The 26,238-nt window shown below is 42.8% G+C and overlaps 1 protein-coding gene and 1 pseudogene across 1 annotated transcript in view; both read right to left on the minus strand.

Annotated features, from left to right (window-relative positions):
- The window catches only part of MAML1 (mastermind like transcriptional coactivator 1), a 56,698-nt gene that overhangs the window by 29,239 nt on the left and 1,221 nt on the right, over window positions 1-26,238 (minus strand). The gene's annotated exons all lie outside the window — the stretch shown is intronic.
- On the minus strand, window positions 14,157-14,365 carry LOC118969065 (U2 spliceosomal RNA; annotated as a pseudogene).

Genomic DNA, 26,238 nt, shown 5'->3' on the forward strand with positions numbered 1-26,238 from the left:
TAATGCTTTCTTCTATATTGACATAGCACAGGAAAATCAGGAACAGTTTGCCTTCACGTGGGAAGTGAACATGTCTGGCAGTGGACATTCACTGTTCTTCCATAGGGATACCTCCACAGTTTCATCATTTGTCATGGACTTGTAGCACAAAATTTGGCCACATGGAAGAAACTGCAAATGGTGTGCCTGTATCACTATATTTATGATATCGTGCTCACGTCTGATTCTCTTGCAGATTTAAAAGGGGCAGCTCCTAGACTGCTGCAACATCTATAAGAGAAAGGATGGGCTGTGAACAGCACCAAGGTTCAGGGATCTGCTTTGTCTGTAAAATTCTTGGGGGTTGTCTGGTCGGGTAAAACTAAAGTTATCTCAGAAGCAGTCATAGACAAGGTTCAGACTTTCCCTACCCCTACCACTGTGGGAGTCTTGCAAGAGTTTTTGGGTCTTTTGCACTAGTGAAGAATGTTTATCCCACACTTGGCACAAATTCTGAAGCCCTTATACCAGCTGGTATGAAAGGGCATCAAGTGGGGCTGGGATGAGACATGTGCAGTTGCTTTTACTGCTGTTAAGCGAGCAGTCAAGGTCGTACAGGCCTTGAGTGTAATGGACTCACAAGGCTGTGTGAGGCAGACATTCATGTAACTGAAGATGGTTACGGATTGGGCCCTTGGCAGTGGCTTGAACGGACAAGCTAGCTTATTGGATTATGGCCACAACTATAGAAAGGAACAGAGGTCTGGTATACTTTGATAGAGAAGCAACTGGCTGCTGTGTACCGTGCCTTGCTGGCTACGGAGCCCATAACCGGAACACATCCGACCAAGGTAATAACCACCTATCCCATTGTGGGGTGGGTGCAAGACTGGACCCAAAGGCCATGGAGTAGTGTGGCACAGATGCCTACACTGGCCAAGTGGGGGTGCATATTTACAGCAGTGTAACACCGTCTCTACTAAACCCTTAAGTGGATTACTCCAACACTTATTGGGACCAGTGACCTATACCAGTGGAAAGCAGAGAGAAATTGCTTTGGAGCCATTGGTAGCCAAGAGTCCTTATCAGAAGAGAAAAGCCCCTATACATGAAGATGCTTGGTATACAGACAGCTCCAGTCGTGGGCAGCCCAACAAGTGGAGGGCTGTGGCTTTCCATCCTAACACTGAGACAATATGGATGGAGGATGGAGAGGGGAAGAGCAGCCACTGGGCAGAGTTGCAGGCAGTATGGCTCGTGATCACCCAGGAGCCCTCCCCTATAGTTGTCTGCACTGACAACTGGGCCATCTTTTGGGGCTTGACCCTGTGGCTACCAACATGCTACCACACTAACTGGATGGTTGGTCACCAACCCCTTTGGGGACAAGAGTTGTGGCAAGACCTATGGGCCTCTAGTCAGACTAAGACAGTTACTGTATATCATGTGACTGGCCATTCGCCTTTGGGATCCCCAGGGAATGATGAAGCAAGACACACTGTCCCAGGTGCGTTGGCTACAAGGAAAGCCTGTCTCTGATGTAGCCCAATGGTTACATCAGGGTTTGTTGCACGCGGGACAAAAGACAATGTGGGCTGTAGTCTGTCAGTGGGGCTTGCCGTTGACCTTTGAAGAATCAAGCAGAGCCTGGAGGGAGTGCCTTTTGTGCTCTAAGAGGGACTTACACTGAGTCCCACAGCAACATGGGACAATAGTAAAGGGGCTGATACCCCTTGTCAGGTGGCAAACAGACTATATTGGGCCTCTGCCCATATCAGAAGGATATCGGTACGCCATAACTGTGTGAACACACACGGCTACCGGACTATTGGTTGCTTTTCCTGCACATCATGCAGATCAGCAAACCACCAAGAGGGGTCTGGAGCATCTCTGTGCAGCCTATGGCCGGCTGCAGGTGACTGAGTGATCAAGGCACCCACTCTACTGGACATGGGTTACAAGAATGGGTGCAGCAATTAGGAATAAAGTGGAAGTTTCATGTAGCATATAACCCTACCAGGGCAGGCATGATAGAGAGGTGCAATGGTTTGTTGAAATCTGGCCTGAAGTTGGACACCAACAGTCTGCAGGGCTGGTCAGTTTGCTTATGGACAGTGCTATGGTGTTTGAATGAGAAGCCCCAAAAAAGAGCCTTGAGCCCTGTGGATATGCTAACACATATTGCTGCCTCTCCTATTCAACTGTATGTGCAAACCAACAAGGAGTTATTGAAGCCAGGATATGGCCAGCAGAGCAACATCCTGCTGCCAGCCCATACTGCATTAAACCCTGGGGACTATTGAATGGGCATCACCCTGGACATTTCGACAAACGGACCAGCGATGGCTGGCTCTTCTGGCACTTTGGGGAGAAGGCCTGGAAGCTGGCCTCGTGTGTATTCCTGGAGTAACAGCAGAGTGGCCCCCAAAGATCATAGTAGTGTGTCCAAAATGTCTGGGAGGTAAGAGCATCTTACAGGGAAGTTTTGTTTTATCTTTATGGCCAGTGCATATACCTCCCATAGTCATATATATCGACCCATCAGTAACTTCCATAGGGAAGGGGGTGAAGGTCTGGTATCCTAGAGCAAGACAAGATCCCATTCCTGCCAGTGTCCTATCACAGGACCACTCTCTTGCATGCATCCTACCTGATGGACAAGACTTGCCTATGCTGGTATCATTAAAACATGTATCTTATCACCCTTAAGGTTATTTTTCTTTTACAGTCCCTGTTGCCTGGACCTGCCCCCTGGCCGCAGCTGGCAGCACTATGATTGCTCTTAACTCCCTACCTATTCAGCTACTGACCACCTGTGGAATGGGCGAGCTAGGGACTTAATCTGCCTAAGACTTTGAACCTAGCTAAATCCTCCAGCTTGACAATCATCATGATCTTATTGCTGTTGCTATCGTATGTTATTAGTCTGGTTACAATGTTCCAGTTTTCTTGTCCAGGGGCCATTGTGGAAGATGGGGAATGAGTAGATTATAAGGAGGGATTTCTGGAGAGGTTGGTTGTGGGTAAAATTGCAATATTTCCAGAATCTCTAGCCTGGCCTTAGTGCATCTCCATATCAATAGGTGTTTCCAAGGGGTGGAGAGAAGTAGGCCATCTCCATATAAATATGTAATTACAAGGGTGAGCAGGGCATATCTGGACTGGAGAGGTTGGGTTGAGTCTCTTCTTCTGCAGCCCAATTGTGAGGAGAGAAGTGGACAACTGATTGTAAGAAACAAATGGGTTTCTCCAACTTATTTTCTCCCTTTGACTGATATCAGTTTCAAAAGTATCTTGCCCTGGGATTTTTCCCCCTGGAGTTAACAGTAAGTTTAGTTTAAAAAGGGAGATACAGAGACAGAGTAGATTAGTAGCAAGGGCACTGCTGGATGACAGCTAAGGGATGCAGAGTTTCTTTCTGGGGTGATGAAAATGTCCTCAAATTGATTGTGCTGACTTGAGTAAACTGAAAACCACTGAACTGTACGTTTGAAATGGGTGAACTGTATGGAATGTAAACTGTTTCAATAAAGCAGTGAAAAAAAGTGGGGGAGACTGGTGGACAGCTAGAGAGTTATTTTGGAGTAATACTTGGGCTCACTTAAAGAACAGCAGGTAAGTACTTGCTGATTAGACTAGATCTCCCTAAAACCCCCAGGAACTCTGTTATTCTATGAATGCAATCAGGCAATCACAAATGCATACAAAAAGAGGTACCATGACAACTACTGAAAGTATAAACACCATAATGTTCCTGTTTATGAGGAAATGCTGACACCCTGAGGGACTGCATATGACAGCTGTGGCCTCCCTTCCAAAACCACACCCTCCACCCTGTCAGTCCCCAGCAAGCCTCTTTGTGGTCCTTGTTCACTCAGTTTCCACCTTGTTCTCTATTCCTATTCGCCTCCCGCTTTACCAGCTCCTTCCTCCCCTAAGCACTGACAAACACCAGGGACCTCCCATGTTCTCACCTCCAGCCCACTCTACTTACCATTCCGCACCAAGTTAAGAGCCCAGCTAGAGCAGGTATGAATCCTGTTGGGTTGCTAACTACTGTGTGGTCACAGGCAGATAACTACACATTTGGAGAACTCTGGTTCCTTAACTAAAGAAGAAGGGGTGGGGCGGGAGCCACTTCCTGGGGGGCTGAGGTGGTCACTACTACTTACTGAGCAGCTGATAAGGCTCATACTGCTGAGCTAATGCTTCCTGCACCTCAGAGCTTCTCTGAGGATGGGTCTCTACTTCGTCATACTCACCACAGTGACCTCCTTGATCTTAAATCCAAAGGACACTTTCCAAACTCTATTTTACCTTTCTGAGGCACTAGGCTCTGGGGACCACTCCTCCCTTCTCTAAAAGACTTCCCCTCCATAGGCCCAAGCCACCACTCTCTAGACCTGCTCCTGCCTCCAGGTCCATACTGTTTGCAGGCTGCGTCTTCTCATGCCCGTTCCTTCAGGGATGCCAACTGCACGACTTCATCCCTTTTCCTGCTGTCAACTTCCCAGGCAACCCATTCACACTCAGGGCTCAACCCCAGCCTGACAACCTGGCACACAAATATTTACTGAGTGAATATTTCCTGGATCCTCATCTTTGTGCCCAGCCCTCTCTCCTGGGGTCTAGACATGCACATTCAATTGTAAACTCACATTCAATTGGAAATCTCTGCAAGAGTATCAGACAGGATGTCCTCCAAACTTGGCTTCTTGCCTTCCTCCCCAAACCCACCCCTTCTCTCATGCTCTGACTCAGTGGATGGCTCACTCCATGTCCTCTCGTATGGCTGGGCATTGATTTGTGTTGACTCTACCTTCTAAACCACTTTGCACCGAGATCCCACCACACCACCGCTGTCTTGGTTCAGCTCCTCAGCATTTTTTTACCTAGAGTACTGACATAACTTTGTGCTGATCTGTTTCTATTCTTCTCTGTTTTAACACACCCTTTATGATGTTATCAATGTGATCTCTATAAAACATGCATCTGAACCATTTAAAATCCCTTCATATTTCCCATTACCCACAGATAAAGTTCAAATGCCTCACCCTGGCACATAAGGGCCTGTCTGATCTGATCTCAATGAACTTCTCTGTTTAATCCCCTTGAAGCCCTGACTTAAACTGAACTCCATTTAGGACTGAGAATAGACCTCTTGCCTGGTGACCTCCTATCCTTTAAGATTTAGGTCAAACATCACCTCCTTGTAGTATTTTTTTCCCTGAAGACTCACACCATGCCAATTCATGTTCCTTATCCCATCCCACTGCCCTAATGAAATTTTGTACATAGTGCTTATCTCCCATGAACATGGTAAAGAACTGGAGTCCTGCTATGAAGATTAACAAGCCTGTTTCTCTGCAACTCCCCCACTCTAGGGGACAAGGGCCTCACCCTCTCATCCCCAGTGCCAGGTCCAGTGCTCGGCAGGTGTCAGTAGACAGCACATTTCCAGAATTAGCTCTTCACTGTTCCCATGGCTTCCCTTCTGCAGCCTCGAGGATCCTTGTCCTTCAGGTTCACAGGCTCTCTTCGCGTCCAATAATGGAGGCAGTACTAGTTCACCTCATCCTCATGACAACCTGTGAGGTTGGTACTGTACTGGGTATTCTCTCCAGTTTCAAGACTGAGACATTGAAACTTAGCAAAGTTAAACAACTTGAAAGTGAACCCTGAACCAGGACTGAACACAGATCTATTTAATTCAAAGTTCTTGCCCAAAGTCCAATTTATGGGATTCCTTTGAGCGTGCCTCTTTCACCTCAAAATCTGTTGTGTCTTTTATTCATCAACTAGTCTCTCCCTCTAAGAAGGAGGCTTCTCTCCTTGCACAGATTAACTCCCTTCAGCTGCACTTCCTTCCCTTTGGACCTGCCTCACTGAGCCTTTTCCCCTTCAAATTCTCTCTCTCCCCACCTCAAAAGTATCTTAAACCTGTTCTTTCTAGAGCTATGGTTCTCAAAGTGGGAACCTATTAGAAATGCAAATTTTCAGGCCCTACCTCAGTCTGTGTCAGAAACCTGGGGTCAGGCCCAGGGAACAGTTTTAACAAGCCCTCCAGGTGTAGTTACTGTAAAAATAAACAGGTGAATGCAAATTAAAACCACAATGAGATATCACCCCACACCAGTAAGGATGGCCAGCATCAAAAAAAACTAAGAACAACAAATGCTGGCAAGGATGCAGAGAAAGGAGAACCCTCCTATACTGCTGGTGGGAATGTAAGGTAGTTCAACCATTGTGGAAAGCAATATGGAGGTTCCTCAAAAAACTAAAAAGAGAAATACCATTTGACCCGGGAATCCCAGTCCTTGGAATTTACCCAAAGAATACAACTTCTCAGATTCCAAAAGACATATGCACACCTATGTTTACTGCAGCACTTTTTACAATAGCCCAGATATGGAAGCAACTTAAGTGTCCATCAGTAGATGAATGGATAAAAATGATGTGGTACATATACACAATGGAATACTATTCAGCCATAAGAAAGAAACAAATCCTACCATTTGCAACAACATGGATGGAGCTGGAGGACATTATGCTCAGTGAAATAAGCCAGGCGGAGAAAGACAAGAACCAAATGATTTCCCTCATTTGTGGAGTATAACAACTAAGCAAAACTGAAGGAACAAAACAGGAGCAGACTCACAGACTCCAAGAAGGAACTAGTGATTACAAAAGGGGAGGGGTGTGGGAGGACGGGAGAAGCAGATTGAGGGGTATTATGTTTAGTACACATGGTGTGGGGGATCATGGGGAAAACAGTGTAGCACAGAGAAGGCAAATAGTGAATCTGTGGTATCTTACTACACTGATGGACAGTGCCTGCATTGGGGTATGGGTGGGGATTTGATAATATGGGTAAATGTAGTAACCACATTGTTTTTTCATGTGAAACCTTCATAAGAGTGCATATCAATAATACCTTAAAAAACACAGGTGAAGCTCATTTTAATAATATATTTAACCCACAGTATTATCATTTCAAATGTAATTAGTATTTTAAAAAAGATTTTTCATTCTTTGTTGGTACCAGATTTTCAAATTCCAGTGTGTTTTTATTATACTTTTGGCAGAATTCAGTCTGGATGAAGCTCATTTCAAGCACTTAAACAGCCCTCCATGGCTGGTGGCTGCGTGGCTACAGTACCAGGCAGTGCCGCTCTGGAAATTAGCCGAGAACCTGCGTTGTCAGGACAGCCTAAGACAAAGTGCCCCGGAACCTGCAGCAGGTCTCTACAGCACCTGAGGCCCCGTTTGACAGCCGGCTCTCCTCTGGCAGCCGAGGCAGGGTTAGCAAAGCTGAACTTCAACATCCCAGGCCCTTTCATGCCTCTGCTCAGCCAGCTTCCTCACCACAGGTATCTTATCTTGCCACTCCCCTCTCCTTCTCCCAAACTTGAGTCTTATTCAGTGTACTCATTCAATAAGAATCTACTGAGAGCTCATTGAGCCGCCGCCACTGCCTGGGCCCGGGATGTGGCAGGGAACAAAACAAACCCCTTGCTCTCCTGGGGCCAACAATCTAGCTGGCTTGTGCCCCAAGAAAATAAAGCACAAAAAGGGAGAGTTTATGGGCCTCAAATTTTTTAAAAAGGTATTCAGAGAAAGGCCTCAGGGATGTGAGAAGTTTGAGTTGAAGTCTGCAAGAGATGAGCCAGTGAGCCATGCCAGCCCCTCCAGAGGAGGGCCCACGCTGGGGGAAGGGCAGCAGAGGCCGAGTGGGGGCATGCACGGTGGAGGTGGTGGTGCAGGTAAGCGTGCAGAGTTGGTGCTAGAGGCGGCCCAGGGAAGAGAGAGAGTGAAAGCAGAAGAGGGCAGGAAGGGCAGGAGTGCCAGACTGCACAAGGCCCGTGCGCCATAGTTCAGGGCCAGCCTTTCCCTCAGGTGAGATGCAAAAGCTATAGCAGGTCTGAGCAGGGGAACAGGATCATTCTGGCTGCTGGGCAGAGAGAAGAGTAGAGGCTCAGGCAACCAGGAGACTTACTAGGAGGCAATAATCTAGGGAAAATAAACAGTGGCTTAGATCCGGGGGTAGTGGCAGAGGTGGTGAGATGTGACTGAATCTGGATATGCTAAAGGCAGAGCTGCCAAGGTTCGCTGGTGGGTTTGGCCCAAGGGCCCCTGGGAAAAATGCCAGGCAGGCTCATGCATGGCTAGAGCATAGTGATGGCTGGTGGCAGCGGGGAGGACAGGTTCACTGGTGCTGTCCTAAAGGACTCTCAGGCTGGTGGTGGGGGAGGCCCTGGGTGTGTGGGTTTAAGGATGGAGGTAGGTGATGTGGTTATGCCAGAAGCACAGGGAACTTGTGGCATCCCCCTAAACTAGAGAGCAGAGAGCACATAGTGCCAGCCTTGAAGTCTTCCTCAATTCCCGGAGGTGACTGCAAAGTTTACCACTGGCTTTTTGTGCCATCCTCTGGTGTGGTCCGTGTAATATGGCACAGTGTCAGCCAGTCTCCGCATCTCTGTTAGCTCCAAGGCAGGGGCACTCCCTCATTTTCCTATGCCTTTTCAGGACCAGAATGGAACCCGACTCATTATCACTGTTCAGTAAACAGAGCACTAAATTCTACCTGCTGGTTGGGACTGACTAGATTGTTAAACTGCAACACTCTGTGCTTGGCCAGGTCTTCTGGCAAAAACTCTTATCTGATTAAGAGAGATAATCAATGGATCAAAAACAACAAAATAAACACTTAAAAAGCAATCTCCTAAACCAGTAGGAGCTACCATTTATTAAGCACCTATCTGTGCAAGCAGAACAATGCTGCAAAGCAGGTGTTAACCACCATTTCACAGGGAAACCAAGGTTTGGAAAGGGTATGCAGGGTGGAGAGAAAGAGCATCAGTGGTAACTGTAGCTCAGCAGCAGTCAGGGAGTGTGGAGTGAATGTGGGAGGGCAGCTGCTCACAACTTAGCAGCCCTTGGAGGCAAGCGGAACACTGGGGGTGTGAGCCACCTACCGCACTACAGGCTGGTACAGCACCCAGGACACACACACATTTTGACTCTCCACATAGTGACTTACACAGGCTGCATGTGTGTGCTCACATACCACAGAGCCCAATTTATGACATGGATTCTAAACTTTCTTTAATAAAAATGTGTGGGACCAAAGTGTAGAGACGTAACACTCTCCAGAGGTGAAATAAATAGGCAATCTGCAGCAACTGGAGGTGGAAACAGTAAATGGATCAGTGCCACATTAACAGGGCTCCTGGACAAGGCTCCCAAGGGGTGCAGCTCTGACCTCTGCACATACGGAGGTGTGGATCAGCTCTGCATCTGATGTCCCCTGCCCCTCCTCTGCAGTTGCCCTGACAAAGGTCACCAATGAGGCCCACGTGGCTAAATGCAACTTCTGAGCAACGCCTAGCTGCAGGGACTCTCTGGATCCAGGATCAGGAAATGGAACCTCAAAAACCAGAAATTCTTGATTCATCCCTAAGTCCTTCTACTAACTCTTCCCTAGATACCGGATCAAGTGGCCATATCCTGTTCCTTTTATCCTCTTATCTCTGGAATCTGGCCTTTGTTCCCTCACTGCCATTTTCTAGCTCCTCCTCATTTCTAGCCTAAGTCAATAAAACAGCATTTCAACAGGTCTCCCTGCTGCCAGCCTTTCTCTACCACCTGTGCTCACCCCACCCATCCTCTACACTGCACAGATCATCTAAGGCACACATTTACTCCTGGTTCACCATTACTTAAATTCTCTGTCTGTCTGTCTACAGTACACAGAGGGAATCAAGCACAAATTTCTTGCCATGGTATACACAGCATGTGATTTTTGTGCCTCAACTTGAGTGGGCCACAGGTTCCCAACATTTATTTGGTCTGGTGTGTCTGTGAGGGTGCACCTCATTCAGTCGGCTGGGGGCCTGAATAGAACCAAAAGGCTGAGTAAGATGGAACACCTCCTGCCCTAAGCTGAGACATCAGTGTTGTCCTGCTTTTGGACTGAAACTGAAACACTAGCTCTTCGTCAGGTTGGAGCCTGCCAGTATTTGGATGGCAACTACACCACTGGCTCTCCTGGGTCTTCCTTCAGCTTACAGACTACAGGTCTTGGGGCTTGTCAGCCTCCATAACTGCATAAGCCAATTTGTTACAATCAACCAACCTCAATCTCTCTCTCTCCGGTTCTGTTTCTCTGGAAAACCCTAATACAGTAGGCAAGGCTTTTATGATTTCACATACCTAAGTCCTGGCTTTTTGCTCAACATTCTTCTCATATTTTGTTTTTCCTTTGCAATTAAAATTTTTTTTTGTTGTGGTAAGTATTATACATGTATACACATGTAACAGTACCAAGGGCAGTAATAGAATGAAATCTATTCTATTTCCTTCAAAAAACCTTCTAATTTTTAAAGATTTTCCCAGATGATCTCATCTGTAGAAACTCTTTCTTGATTTACTCTTTCAATTTGGTGGAGGACATCACGCAGTAGCTTCTTGAGTACCAAATCTGTGTACCAAATGTCAAAAGAAAGAAACCACGCAGTACCAGCACTTTAGAACCTTGTCACTCAAAAGTGTGGTCCCAGGACCAGTAGAACTGGCATCTCCTGGAAGATTAAAAATGCTGAATCTCAGCCTCTGCCACGTCTGTCTCAGAATCTCCAGGTGGTTCATATGCACACTAAGTCTGAGAGGCTCTTCTTAGAAGCCCCCACATCCCCTCTCTTCACCCCCACCCCAGGAGGTAACTCATATCCTGATTTTGTGTTAACTGACTTTATTTATAGTTCTATCACCCTTGTGTAATTTATCCCCAGACAATATGCCACCTGGTCTTGAAAACGGAGGGCAAGCATGAACCAGCTATGCAAGGAGAGGGCACCAATGCCCCTGCTAAATGGAGGCTCCAGGAGGAGGTGAGCCTAACAGTCTCCAGGTCGTGGTCTGACTTCTGCTTGTCTGGGGGTAGACAAGGCCCCCACTCTGGGGAAGCTGTGAGCAAGGTCATGAGTGAGTCTTGGGAAACACAGGGCTCTCCGCAGCTGGGCACCTGGAAAGACTGAGGTGTAGACCAAGCACTGGACATGCATAAGTATGGTTAGACCAGCTGCTCTACTTTCTGCTTCTGAGCCCAAGGAAAACCGACAACTTCTTGAGTGACACAACTGTCCTCAGCAGAGCAGGAGGGGAGAGACCCTCCTCAGCAGGTGGTCATGACAAGCCAAGTACTGATGGGATCTGAACCAAATTCTCTTGGGTGCTCTGTCCTTGGGCTAAGAAGATAGCCCGATGACATGGGGGTCTTGGTGATGACTGCCTATCTCTTAGGTCACCCTGCAGCAGTACAACTCAGGTGCTTCCACATCTGGTGCACAGTTTTTCACCATCCTCCAAGGGATTCCTTTGTCATGTTTTTCTGTGTTGGGTCTCCTGTTTTATGTATTCATGTCTTACTCTTTCTTGATTTACTCTTTCAATTTGGTGGAGGACATCATGCAGTAGCTTCTTGAGAAAGGGTATGTGACAGCTAAAATGTTAAAATTTTTAATCTCTGAAAATGACTATTCGATATTCATTCTTGTTGTACACTTTGGCTAGGTATAGAATTCTAGGCTGGTGGTTATTTTCCTGCAGAATTTTGAAGCACTGTCCTACTGTCTTTTTGCTTTCTGTGTTGCTGCTGTTAAGTCCAAAGTGGTTCAGATTCTTGATAAGTGACCTAGTACTCTTCCCACCCTGGAAGCTTGTAGAATCTTTTCTTTAAACCCAATGTTCAGAAATTACATGACTGATGTGGGTCTATTTTCTTTAGTACTGAGCACACAGTATGCCCTTTGAAATCTGGCAACTCAAGCCCTTTAGTTTGTATTTTATTAATCACTTTCTACCGTTTTCTCTCTTCCTGTACTTTCTTATCCAGACATTGGAACTCTTCTTACACTGGCCCTCTCATTTTCTTTTCTATTTTCCATCTGTCTTGTTTTTTTTTTTTTCTTTACATTTTAGGGAGACTACTCATATTTTGTTAAGTATAGTTTTCACATATACTTCATATTTTAGAAATATTTCTTATGTTTGCTTTCTGGTTATTTAAAAATTCTTATTCCCCAAATATAACACATCCTCTTATTGCACTCATTACATTCCACTGGCCAAAGCAAGCTCTATGTCCAAGCCCCAAATCAAGGGACAGGGAAGTATACTATACCTGCTACGAAGCTATGGCAAGGGTGTGGGTTTAAAGTACAACCTAAGAACTGAAGAACTAAGCAAACATTTAACCTATCCACATATAACTAAGGGATACAACATATTCTCACCAGTAACAGCAACTCATTTTAGCAGCAATAAGGGATAAACAGTCAGGGGACAGGTGGAAGAGGCAGGCATCAATAGGCAGGGAGATGTGTAATTAAAAACTGCCCCAAATAATTCTGATACATATGTCCTTTTTTGCCACAGAAGGTGTCTTTACTATACTAAATAATATATTAAACAGCAATTTATTTCTAAAAAACCTTCTAATTTTTAAAGATTTTCCCAGATGATCTCATCTGTAGAAACTAAATGGCAAAGATTTCCCATTTAGTTTACAATTTTTGATCTCTTAGAATTTTTTCTTTTTTAACTCCTTTTAAAGATGAGGAAGTTGGAGCAGAAAGAGTAAGTACCACGACTAAAAGTCACTTTAGTGCCATGACTAAAATCACTTTAGGACAAAACTGTGGCAGAATTCAGATGAAATTTTTGTCACATAATTAACTGGACTCCTGGCCCATAACTAGCTTCATCCGTTCTGCATGCAAATCTTGAACTATCTTCCTTCTGCTCATTAGCAGCATCTTCCTCCTTCCATGACACAGAGGATCTACTTTGTGATTGTGTAGATTAACAGACTTTGTTCATAACTATACAGCAATAAAAAAGATACTATATAGCAAGAGATATGTGAATATAAAACTTTTCTTTGTTTAATATTTAGGTACAGAAATCTATCATATCTTTTATGATTTATTTTTAAATGACTCTAGTCTTTTCTCATTTCACTGATAAGCCTTTATTAAGAAGCCCTTAAAACTGCTAAAAAAATTTTAGGGCATGTGGTTTGTAAGATTAGTTTTTATCTTGTAACTATTTTTTTGAAATTGCAGTCACCTTATCATAAAATCTACCATCTTTACTTTTTAAAAGTATACAGTACAGTTCACTAATACACAGATGATTATGCAAGAGATCTCTAGAACTTTTTCATCTTGCAAAACTGAAACTCTACGTCCACTGAACAACCCCCCTTTCCCCTTCCCTATAGCCCCTGGCAACCACCATTCTACTCTGTCTCTTATGAGTCTATTTTACACATCTCATGTAAGTCATCACGCAGAATATTTTTTTTCAATTGGCATATTTTACTCAGCACAATGTCCTCCTCAAGGTTCATCCATGTTTAAGCATATGACAGGACTTCCTTCCTTTATAAGGCTGAATAATATTCCATTGTATGTATAGATGACATTTCCTCACCTACTCCTCTGTTGATGGACACTTAGGTTGCTTACACCTCTTTGCTGTTACGAACAATGCTATGTACCAGTCAGGGCCTACAGTTTTACTCCTACCAACTTCACTTGTGACATGATCCTAGCCTACAAACATAAAGCTTCTGACCGCTAATTCAGAGCTCCTTCCACAGTATCATTGACGTTGATTCAACAGAAGCTTGCTGACTGCCGAACACATGGCAGGCACGGTGCCGGACTCTCGCCCTTGCTCTCAGTCCAACAGAGAGCAGCACATACTCCAATTAAAGCTCACTGTGGCTGTCCTGACAGAGGGCAAGCACCCAGCTCAGTCTGAGCAGGGACTTAAGGGAGGGGTCCTGGAGAAGATGGCTTATGAGCAGCCTAAGTCCTGAAAGGTGAGGAGAGGTCAGACATGATGAGACACATGAAAGAGATCTACCTTAGAGATAAGCAGGCCATTTTCAAAGAACTCGATTCACAGTATTTTGGGGTCCTGGAGTGTCATGTGCAGGCTCCATTTGCACAGTGCCAGATGCTGTGCTGCTCCACCAGGCCTTGTAGCACAGATGCTACTCCAAATTTTCACCTGAGCTAGTCTATCCTGCTGCTCTTCTCTGCCAGGCACAATAGCTCCCCACTGATCTCAGGGCCTTGAGCACTTAAGTGGCCAAAGTCTGGCCTATGCTGGGATGCTCTGAATTCAGACATACCAGAGGAACAGTAAATGAAAAATACATATGGTATTTTTCACTCTTCCATTTTTTTTTTTTTTTTTTTTTTCCCTGCTCCAAAAATCCATCTAATATACTGTCCTCGGACAGAGGACGCACCAGATATCAAACTGATAATAACAGATACTACACTTGATCTCAGCCAAAAGGCCGAGAAGCGATCACTCTTCCATTTTTACACACATCACTCTTCCATAACCACGTAGAGCTCTCTGAAGCAACACTCCATGAACGAGCACAGGTAAGAACGATGAAGGCGACCCACCATCTGATGCAGGCAGCCAAGGTCATGACCAGGCTCTATGCATTACCCTTCTCCCTCAGAACTAGCAGTGAGAGGGTGGTCATGGGAGGTACACTGTGGTGTAGACTGGACAAATGAAGGCAAACCTTTCCCGACAGAGAGCTGAGTCTGACTTGATTGGTTAATTGTACAGTGAAGACTGGTTTTGCCAACTGGGTTACATGGCACATTTCCCATACATTAAACCAGCTTCATAGTTCTAAATTTTTTATAAGAATACATTTAAAGGAAATAGAGGTATTTTATCAAACATACTGTACTGGCAAAGGTGTGTTGAAATGAACGGTATTCTGACTTCTCCAACCAGTTTGAGTATATTAGGCTAAACAAGGTACCTCTAAGTCAAAGAGAAAAAGGTATAATCAATTGATCAGACTTGATAAAGCCTTTTTTGCTGTATTTCTCAGTAATTGAGAAAGTGACTAATAACTATATTAATCCTTTCATAAGCTATACAGTTTCTAATTCTGTTTTCAATAAAACTGAAGGACTACCTAACCAAGTTATAAGCTGATTAGTAAAGTGATTTCTGATGTTACATCACCATATGATTTTTGGCATATAACTCAAGTTTCAAAAAAACTGAATAACATTGCTTTAACTAAATTTCTTCCTTTCTTTTTTATTTATGTGAACAAGGACTTCCGGGGCTTAAATTTATAAAAACAAAAAACAGGAACAGAATTGAGAACTCTCATTCTAGCAATATGTAATATTCATCCATGGTTACTGTGAACAATTTGAAGGGTAAGTAAACCTCTTCCATCTCACTAAGGGAAGCATTTCTAATAAACTTGTACTTTTTTTGCTTCGTAACTATGTATAAAAATGTATAATGCATTTGTTAGTTACTAAATTATAATAATTCAACTTAGTGAAATAAGAGCTATATATAACACACAGAACCTTATAAATCCTACATGTATTCTTCCTTTGTACAAATCAACTCTTAAAGGAGCAAAAATATCCACAGAGCTTTATGGTCAAAGCTGAATCAAAATTTTTTTATTTCAATTTTTATACTTTTTTTGTTGCAGAGAAATATGCTAGAGTAATCAAGTAAAAAGACTTTTTTTTAAAAGCATGTATTATGTTATAAAAAGCTATGTGGGGCACGTGTAAAAGAAATGCCAGTTCCAGGAGAAAAGGGAATGACTGAAAATATCTGTTAAAGAAAGTATTCTTTAAATGGTTGATGAAAGCATATCGCTAAGGTATTCATATCCCACTGGCTACATTTAAAAAAGTGATGTAACTATTTTATTTTTAAGTGTTAATATTTATAATGTTCTGGAAGTTACATCTCCTGAAACTATAAATAGCATTTATTACCCTTTTTCTCTCTTCAAAATAGCTGATTCATAATAAATAGCATTATTTATTAGACTTTTATGTAGCATTTATCAGACTCTGTGTTACACAGATGTCTGAACTTTATATGTTTCACTTAATAAACTGAGTTATGGTAAGTTAGTATAGAACTGACTAACACAATAAATGCTTTTAAAATGATGAAAAGTTTTAGACATCAACAAAAAAATGTGTGAGGGAGGCTCACAATGTTTCAAATTATTAGTCCAAACACCCAGTAGCAGATATATGGTTTTTCATGATAGGACTCCTACTTTCCAGCTTCATCATTCAGCCTCTGGCACAAATTCAAAAAACTACTCACTATCATCACTTTGTACTTTTGCTTAGTTTCCCAGAAGTACCAAAATCCTATAAGATATCCCTTGAACAGAGCTCAAGTCTTTGTGTATATTAGCATATTAATAAGGTTTGGAAAAGTCCTAAATAAAGGCTTATATCTGTTTATCCCAGTTTCTCTCAAATTTGTTCAACTCTAGAACTCTTTTAACAGTCCATTAGTGTTTCATGGAACATGCCTTGGGAAAAGCACCTTAAAATGCAGCTTAGGAGGAGGAGGAGCCAAAATGGCGGCATGAGTAAAGCAGCAGAAATCTCCTCCCAAAACCATATATATTTTTGAAAATACAACAAATACAACTATTCCTAAAAGAGAGACCAGAAGACACAGGACAATAGCCAGACTACATCTACACCTGTGAGAACCCAGCACCTTGCAAAGGGGGTAAGATACAAGCCCCGTCCTGGCGGGACCCGAGCACCCCTAACCCCAGCTCCTGGCGGGAGGGAGAGAGAGCCCAGGACTGCTAACACCCAGCCCTAGCCATCCGCACCAGAGAGCAGACACACAGTGCGTGGGGTGCTGGATACTAGGGAAACAGGACAGTAAGACCTGCAAGAGGGTCCCCGCAGCCGGCACCCCTGGGACAAAGAAAAGCGAGTGATTATTGAAAGTCTTAAAGGGACAGAGACCCCACAGCTGCATGGAAGCATCCCGTGACACTTAGCCCAGCAGCTGGGAATCCCAGGGAACTCCAGGCACCCTAACCCCCTGGGCAGCAGCGCAGCTCAGAGGCCACTCACAGCGATAAACGGCCTCCCACCTGTTGCCCCTCCGAAGTGGCTCCACCATACTGAAGCAGCCGACTGAGCCGGCCACACCCACAGCAACCACAGAGCTTAACTCCACAGTGGCAGGGCAAGAATCAGAGGCCCCGTCTGTGTGCAGCTGCCCAGCACAAGCTGCTAGAGGTTGCTATTCTCCCAGGAGAGGAAGGCCACAAACCAGCAAGAAGGGACGTTCTACCAGCTGACACAGCCAGCTCCCCACAACTACCTCTATCGCCATGAAAAGGCAGAATAATTTGATACAAACCAGACTAACCCAGACATCCTCCCCTGAGAAGAAATCTGGGGAGATAGACCTAACCAATCTCCCTGAAAAAGAATTCAAAATAAAGGTCATAACCAAGCTGATGGACCTTCAGAAAAATATGCAAGAGCTAAGGGATGAAGTCCAGAGGGAGATTACAGAAATGAAACAATCTCTGGAAGGACTTAAGAGCAGACTGGATGAGGTGCAAGAGGCCGTTAATGGAATAGAAATCAGAGAACAGGAACACAGAGAAGCTCACGCAAAGAGAGATAAAAGGATCTCCAGGAATGAAACAATACTAAGAGAACTGTGTGACCAATCCAAAAGGAACAATATCTGCATTATAGGGGTACCAGAAGAAGAGAGAAAAAGGGATACAAAGTATATTTCAAGAAATAATTGCTGAAAATTTCCCCAAACTGGAGGAGGAAATAATCAATCAGACCACGGAAGTACACAGAACTCCCAAAAGGAGAGACCCAAGGAGGACAACACCAAGACACAAAATGATTAAAATGGCAAACATCAAGGACAAGGACAGAGTTTTAAAGGCAGCTAGAGAAAGGAAAAAAGTCACCTACAAAGGAAAACCCATGAGGCTATCATCAGACTTCTCAACAGAAATCTTACAGGAAGAAGAGAATGGCATGATATATTTAATGCAATGAAACAGAAGGGCCTTGAACCAAGAATACTGTATCCAGCACGTTTATCATTTAAATATGAAGGAGGGATTAAACAATTCCCAGACAAGCAAAAGTTGAGGGAATTTGCCTCCCACAAACCACCTCCACAGGGTATTTTAGAGGGACTGCTCTAGATGGGAGCACTTCTAAGACTAAATAGATGTCACCAGAGAAAACAAAATCATAGCAAAGAAAGCAGACCAACCAAATACTAACTAAAGGCAAAAAATAAAATCAACTACCCACAAAAGCAGTTAAAGGAAACACAAAAGAGCACAGAATAAAACAACCAACATATAAAGAATGGAGGAGGAGGAATAAGAAGGGAGAGAAATAAAGAATCACCAGAGTTTTTATAATAGCTCAATAAGCAAGTTAAGTTAGACAGTAAGATACTAAAGAAGCTAACCTTGAACCTTTGGTAACCACGAATCTAAAGCCTACAATGGCAATAAGCACATATCTTTCATAATCACCCTAAATGTAAATGGACTGAATGCACCAATCAAATGACACAGAGTAATAGAATGGATAAAAAAGCAAGAACCATCCAAATGCTGCTTTCAAGAGACTCACCTCAAACCCAAAGACATGCGCAGACTAAAAGTGAAGGGATGGAAAAAGATATTTCGGGGAGAAAAAAGCAGGTGTTGCAGTACTAGTATCAGACAAAATAGATTTCAAAACAAACAAAGTAACAAGAGATAACCAACGACATTACATAATGATAAAGGGTTCAGTCCAACAAGAGGATATAACCATTATAAATATATACGCACCCAACACAGGAGCACCAACATATGTGAAACAAATACTAACAGAACTAAAGAAGGAAATAGGATGCAATGCATTCATTTTAGGAGACTTCAACATGCTGCTCACTCCAAAGGGTAGATCCACCAGACAGAAAATAAGTAAGGACATGGAGGCACTGAACAACACACGAGAACAGATGGACTTAATAGACATCTATAGAACTCTACATCCAAAAGCAACAGGATACACATTCTTCTCAAGTGCACATGGAATATTCTCCAGAAGAGACCACATACTAGGTCACAAAAAAAGCCACAGTAAATTCCAAAAGACTGAAATTCTACCAACCAACTTTTCAGACCAAAGGCATAAAACTAGAAAGAAATTGTACAAAGAAAACAAAAAGGCTCATGAACACATGGAGGCTTAACAACATGCTTCTAAATAATCAATGGATCAATGAACAAATTAAAATAGAGATCAAGGAATATATGGAATCAAATGACAACAACAACACAAAGCCCCAACTTCTATGGAGTGTAGCGAAAGCAGTCTTAAGAGGAAAGTATATAGCAATCCAGGCATACTTAAAGAAGGAAGAACAATCCCAAATGAATAGTCTAATGTCACAATTATCGAAATTGGAAAAAGAACAAATGAGGCCTAAAGTCAGCAAAAGGAGGGACATAATGAAGATCAGAGAAGAAATAAAATTGAGAAGAATAAAATAATAGAAAAAAATCAGTGAGCTGGTTCTTTGAGAAAGTAAACAAAATAAATAAGCCTCTAGCCAAACTTATTGAGAAAAAGAGAATCAACACACATCAAAAGAATCAGAAACGAGAAAGGAAAAATCACGACAGACCCCACAGAAATACAAAGAATTATTAGAGAATACTATGAAAACCTATATGCTAACAAGCTGAAAAACCTAGAAGAAATGGACAACTTCCTAGAAAAATACAACCTTCCAAGACTGATCAAGGAAGAAACACAAAATTTAAACAAACCAATTACGAGCAAAGAAATTGAAGCGGTAATCAAAAAACTACCCAAGAACAAAACCTCTGGGCCAGATGGATTTATCTTGGAATTTTATTAGACATACCGAGAAGATATAATACCCATTCTCCTTAAAGTTTTCCAAAAAATAGAAGAGGAGGGAATACTCCCAAACTCATTCTATGAAGCCAACATCACCCTAATACCAAAACCAGACAAAGACCCCACCAAAAAAGAAACCTACAGACCAATATCCCTGATGAACATAGATGCAAAAATACTCAACAAAATATTAGCAAACCGAATTCAAAAATATATCAAAAGGATCATACACCATGACCAAGTGGGATTCATCCCAGGGATGCAAGGATGGTACAACAGTCAAAAATCCATCAACATCATCGACCACATCAACAAAAAGAAGGACAAAAACCACATGATCATCTCCATAGATGCTGAAAAAGCATTTGACAAAATTCAACATCCATTCATGATAAAAACTCTCAGCAAAATGGGTATAGAGGGCAAGTACCTAAACATAATAAAGGCCATATATGATAAACCCACAGCTAACATCATACTGAACAGCGAGAAGCTGAAAGCTTTTCCTCTGAGATCGGGAACAAGACAGGGATGCCCACTCTCCCCACTGTTATTTAACATAGTACTGGAGGTCCTAGCCACGGCAATTAGACAAAACAAAGAAATACAAGGAATCCAGATTGGTAAAGAAGAAGTTAAACTGTCACTATTTGCAGATGACATGATATTGTACATAAAAAACCCTAAAGACTCCACTCCAAAACTACTAGAACTGATATTGGAATACAGCTAAGTTGCAGGATACAAAATTAACACACAGAAATCTGTGGCTTTCCTATACACTAACAAGGAACCAATAAAAAGAGAAATCAGGAAAACAATTCCATTCACAATTGCATCAAAAAGAATAAAATACCTAGGAATAAACCTAACCAAGGAAGTGAAAGACCTATACCCTGAAAACTATAAGACACTCTTAAGAGAAATTAAAGAGGACACTAACAAATGGAAACTCATCCCATGTTCTTGGCTAGGAAGAACTAATATCATCAAAATGGCTATCCTGCCCAAAGCAATATACAGATTTGATGCAATCCCTATCAAATTACCAACAGCATTCTTCAACAAACTGGAACAAATAGTTCAAAAATTCATATGGAAACACCAAAGACCCTGAATAGCCAAATCAATCCTGAGAAGGAAGAATACAGTGGTGGGGGTGGGGATCTTGCCCCCCCACTTCAAACTCAACTACAAAGCCACAGTAATCAAGACAATTTGGTACTGGCACAAGAACAAAGCCACAGACCAGTGGAACAGATGAGAGACTCTAGACATTAACCCAAACATATATGGTCAATTAATATTTGATAAAGGAGCCATGGACATACAATGGGGAAATGACAGTCTCTTCAACAGATGGTGCTGGTAAAACTGGACAGCTACATGTAAGAGAATGAAACTGGATCACTGTCTAACCCCATACACAAAAGTAAATTCGAAATGGATCAAAGACCTGAAAGTAGGTCATGAAACCATAAAACTCTTAGAAAAAAACATAGGTAAAAACCTCTTGGACATAAACATGAGCGACTTCTTCATAAACATATCTGCCCGGGCAAGGGAAACAAAAGCAAAAATGAAGAAGTGGGATTACATCAAACTGAAAAGCTTCAGTACAGCAAAGGACACCATCAATAGAACAAAAAGGTACCCTACAGTATGGGAGATTATATTCATAAATGACAGATCCGATAAAGGGTTGACATCCAAAATATATAAAGAGCTCACACACCTCAACAAACAAAAAGCAAATAATTCAATTAAAAAATGGGCAGAGGAGCTAAACAGACAGTTCTCCAAAGAGGAAATTCAGATGGCCAACAGACACATGAAAAGATGCTCCATATTGCTAGTCATCAGAGAAATGCAAATTAAAACCACACTGAGATACCACCTCACACGAGTAAGGATCGCCACCATCCAAAAGACAAACAACAACAAATGTTGGTGAGGTTGTGGAGAAAGGGGAACCCTCCTACACTGCTGGTGGGAATGTAAATTAGTTCAACTGTTGTGGAAAGCAGTATGGAAATTCCTCAAAATGCTCAAAATAGAAATGCCATTTGACCCAGAAATTCCACTCCTAGGAATTACCCTAAGAATGCAGCAGCCCATTTTGAAAAAGACAGATGCACCCCTATGTTTATGGCAGCACTATTTACAATAGCCAAGAAATGGAAGCAACCTAAGTGTCTATCAGTAGATGAATGGATAAAGAAGATGTGGTACATATACACAATGGAATATTATTCAGCCATAAGAAGAAGACAAATCCTACCATTTGCAACAATGTGGATGGAGCTAGAGGGTATTATGCTCAGTGAAATAAGCCAGGCAGAGAGAGACAAGTACCAAATGATTTCACTCATATGTGGAGTATAAGAACAAAGAAAAACTGAAGGAACAAAATAGCAGCACAATCACAGAACCCAAGAATGGACTAACAGTTATCAAAGGGAAAGTGACTGAGGAGGATGGTGGGAAGGGAGGGATAAGGGCGGGGCAAAAGAAAGGGGGCATTACGATTAACATGTGTAGTGGGGGGGGGGCACGGGGAGGGCTGTACAACACAAAGACGAGTAGGGATTCTGCAGCATCTTACTATGCTAATGGACAGTGACTGTAATGGGGTTTGTGGGGGACTTGGTGAAGGTGGGAGCCTAGTAAACATAATGCTCTTCATGTAATTGTAGATCAATGATACAAAAAAATAAAGTGTGCAAAGAAGGTTTCTCAAGGCAAAAACTTGGAAATCCCCTTAACTCTCCTCTTTCTTGTGCCCCATCCAATCCATCTAGTCCACCATCAAGCCCTGTCACCTCTCCCTTCAGGAGCTGTCCAGGCTCTTCTCTCCATCTCTACTACTATCCTAGCCCAGGCCAGAACCACTGTGAAGCCTTAACTGTATCCACTCTTGCCCACACCAACCCCAGGCATCCTCTACCTGGCACCAGAATGGCCTTTAAAAGTAAGTTAGATCACATCAAGTTTCTACATAAATCCTAACTGCTTCCCACTGTGCTTCATCTGATCCTTGCTTACCTACTTCTCAGACCAGCTGCCCAACTGCCATGCTGCTCCAGCCACACTGACCTCTTTTCTGCTCTTCATGCAAGCTCAGAAGGGTCTGGCCTCAGGGACTTTATGCCAGCATTTTTCTCTAACTGGAATGCTCTCTTCTGAGACTCTCAGCTGACTGATAACCTCCTGTTGTTCAGGTCCAAATTAAGACAAGAGGGAGTCTTACATAAAGGTCACTATAAGTCACTCAATATTACATTACTCGGTTTTAATTTTTTTCTTAGCGTTTATTATAGCTTAAAATTATTAAGAACTACTGCTCTCTTTCTCCATGGGAGCAGAATTCTAATATGTCTTGTGCACTGCTGTATTCCAGAGTGCCTAATACATGCTCTGGTTCACAGTAGGCACTCAAATATTTGTTGCATGAATTAATGAGGGGAAGCCAGAAGGAGACTGAGAAAAAACAGTTAAAGTTGCAAAGAAAATCAGAAGAGAGTAGAGGCTAAGAGAAGAGGTCTTAAGAAGGAGGAAGTAAAGAATGATGACTAAGAAGCCACTGAATTTGGCAATTCCATCTTTGGTATCCTTAGTGGGGGCAACTTCAGAAAAGTAGAGAGGTAAAAATAAAAAAATGCAGCTTACAATGGGCTAAGGAGCAAATGGGAAGTTCAACTGGGAAGGGCAAAGGGAAGGAAGAAGATGGAATACTATTTTAAGGGTGAGAAAAGACAAAAGAAAGGGGAATATGTGCTCCTGTTTTCAGGCTCAAGGGCAGGACCCTGTGGGAAAGGGGATACATGAGAGAAAAAAGGAAAGAGGGGCTAGGGCAAGGTCCCGGATGTTACAGGAAGAAACGGCATCCTTTTCTCTAACACTAGCCCACACGATCACAGTACAATATCTGTTTTATGCTCAGAAATATCTACTCCCTGGAAATACACTGTTATTTGCATAATCCTTACATAAGTTTGGTCTAAAAAAATCACTATTAAAAATCTTGCACATCTCTTAATTCTTAGAAGGTACACCCTGGGTGTTATGGAGTAGAGAGCCATGAGATGTGCAGTGTACTTACTCTCTGGTGGTTCAGAGAACAAAAGTGAGAGAGAGAAACCAACAAAGTGAGATGTAGAGAGGAGAGGAAGAGTGTGTGTGCAAATGATAAAGCAAATAAGGCAAAATGGTGACAATGGGTAGAATCTACACAAAGAATATGCAGATGTTCTGTGTACCATTTGTACAGCTTTTCTTTGAGTTTTAAATTATGTATAAATAAAAAGTTAAAAAGAGAGAGAAACTTTGCACACCTAAACTAAGCAGGGAAGGCAACTCCCATGAATAGTTGGTGTGCAACTGTCAGATTTCTCCGTAGACTGTCACTACTACTAAAGGAGTAAGCAACAAAAATGTGACAGTGGTGGATAAAGGCATGTGGCATAAACCTTACAGAATTTAACTAAAAGAAAACGTTGAAGCTATTTGTAAAAGACTGTTTTCATTACACTATAAATGTTTGTATAACATGAGCGGAATAATTCTCTATAACCTAGCATTCCTAATAAAAAGAAGTCCATCCTGTCATTAGAAAACTATTATTATTATTTGGTTTTTAGAAGACACACAGTATAAAGGAAATCTAATAAGGTCATTCCTTGATGACCAGAACAGAAAAAGGTCTGAAGCAGTTTCCAATCCACGGTGGTTAAGACTGCTCCAGTGGGCCAGCCTAAGAAATGAAATACCTGCAGGTGAACTCTGTGGTTTGCTGATGGTAACTGTGGCTATGGAACAGCTGCCAAACACAACTACAGTACATCTGGGAAAAAAGATGGTAATATTCCTTATGTATGGAATATTAGTTAGAATACAGACACAGAATTGTCAAAAATAAGAATGACTGTGAGGCACCTTCTCATCTCCACCTCTCTGCAAAGTGCCCTCGTAACAAGCCGAAAGCCTACCCAGGCAAGGACTCTTTCCCACTCCCAACTGAACAAGCTACTAAAACAGAGAATGCCAGTTTTCTTAGTGACAACGACCTTCTGTTCCTGTGACCCATGGCCGGAGATCTCAGCAAGAATCACCTGGACATGGAGGTGAGACAGGTCTCTGCTGGTAGGAAGGCAGAGGAGCACGTGCACTAAGTTTAAACTCACGAAATCCATGGGTCAAGGTTTCATGTGCTAAGACCTCAACATAATACTTCTCATCAGGTTCTGACATCCAAAGGAAGGACTGACTGACAAGCCAGATTCGAGTTCTTCTTACACACTCAGAATTAACTTATCCTCAAACAGCATGCCCAGTTTCTCTCCAGTAATTCAGGACTAGAAGTATCACAGGGTCTAAACTCACACCCGCCTTTAAACAAACCGGAATCACTACTATTGTATCTCCCAGGGGGTGTTCAAGGCAAAATTTGAGTGCAAAACTAAGATTTTCATGAGCTTTTCTTATTTACTTAAATTGGAATGACTACTCACTGTTCTTAAAGTCTTTCCTTAAGACAGGAGTTGCTAGAAAAGGCGGCTCCTGGTTATGTTGTTTGCTTTTGGAGGCTGGGGCCCAGGAAAGGAGTGGATTGCTGAAGAAAGCTACCAAGTTTAACTCAGTTCCTCAACAAACACACGCTAAGGGACTAAAAGGTGTTCAGGGCGCTGAGCCTAACCTCTCCCTGCCTCCCAGGCCTTACTGTCTAGTCGGCAAGACATGACCTATAGCATATGACCAAGTGCTGAAAAGAAACAGCACAGACAATAGCTTTTGACCAAGGAGATTCTGATTGCCTGGGCTCCTGGGGTCAGAAACTAGCTTCAACGAGGAAGATGAGTTGCGCCTGAAGGATGGCAGGATTCTGCAAGGTGGGAAGGAGGGTCTTGCAGGCAGCCTTTCTGATATCAATATTTTCACATCCACACTCATTTGAGTCTTATAAAAAAAATCCAGGGGAATAAGAAACTAAGCACATCCACAATTTATGAAGAAAAGTTAAGGATGAAAAGACTTGACAAGTGGAAAAAATAAGCAATGGAATGGCCAGCAGCCCAGGCTAGTGTGGGAGAGAATGAGGAGAATAATTCAACCTAAGCCTAGGACCCACGAGGGACATGGCATTTTGGAGATAAAGAGCAAAGCAGCTAGGCACCAGAAGCCTAGCTGGGAGGCGCGGTCCAAGAGCCCAGGGTGAGAGAGAGGTAACAAGGGTGTGAATTCAAAAATCACTGGACAAGGATTGATAACATTTGTTTTAAGTTTTAAATTACCAAGAAAACAAACACAAAAAACCTTGTTTCCCTTATATAAATCAGTTTCAGGGAGGGAAACCTCCAACCAACCTATCTCCCACATAGCTACTGAAAACCCAAAGGGCATTAATGATTTACCAACACACTAACAACATCATTAAAACTGG

This window comes from Manis javanica, chromosome 14, assembly GCF_040802235.1.
Source record: "Manis javanica isolate MJ-LG chromosome 14, MJ_LKY, whole genome shotgun sequence".
NCBI lineage: Eukaryota > Metazoa > Chordata > Mammalia > Pholidota > Manidae > Manis > Manis javanica.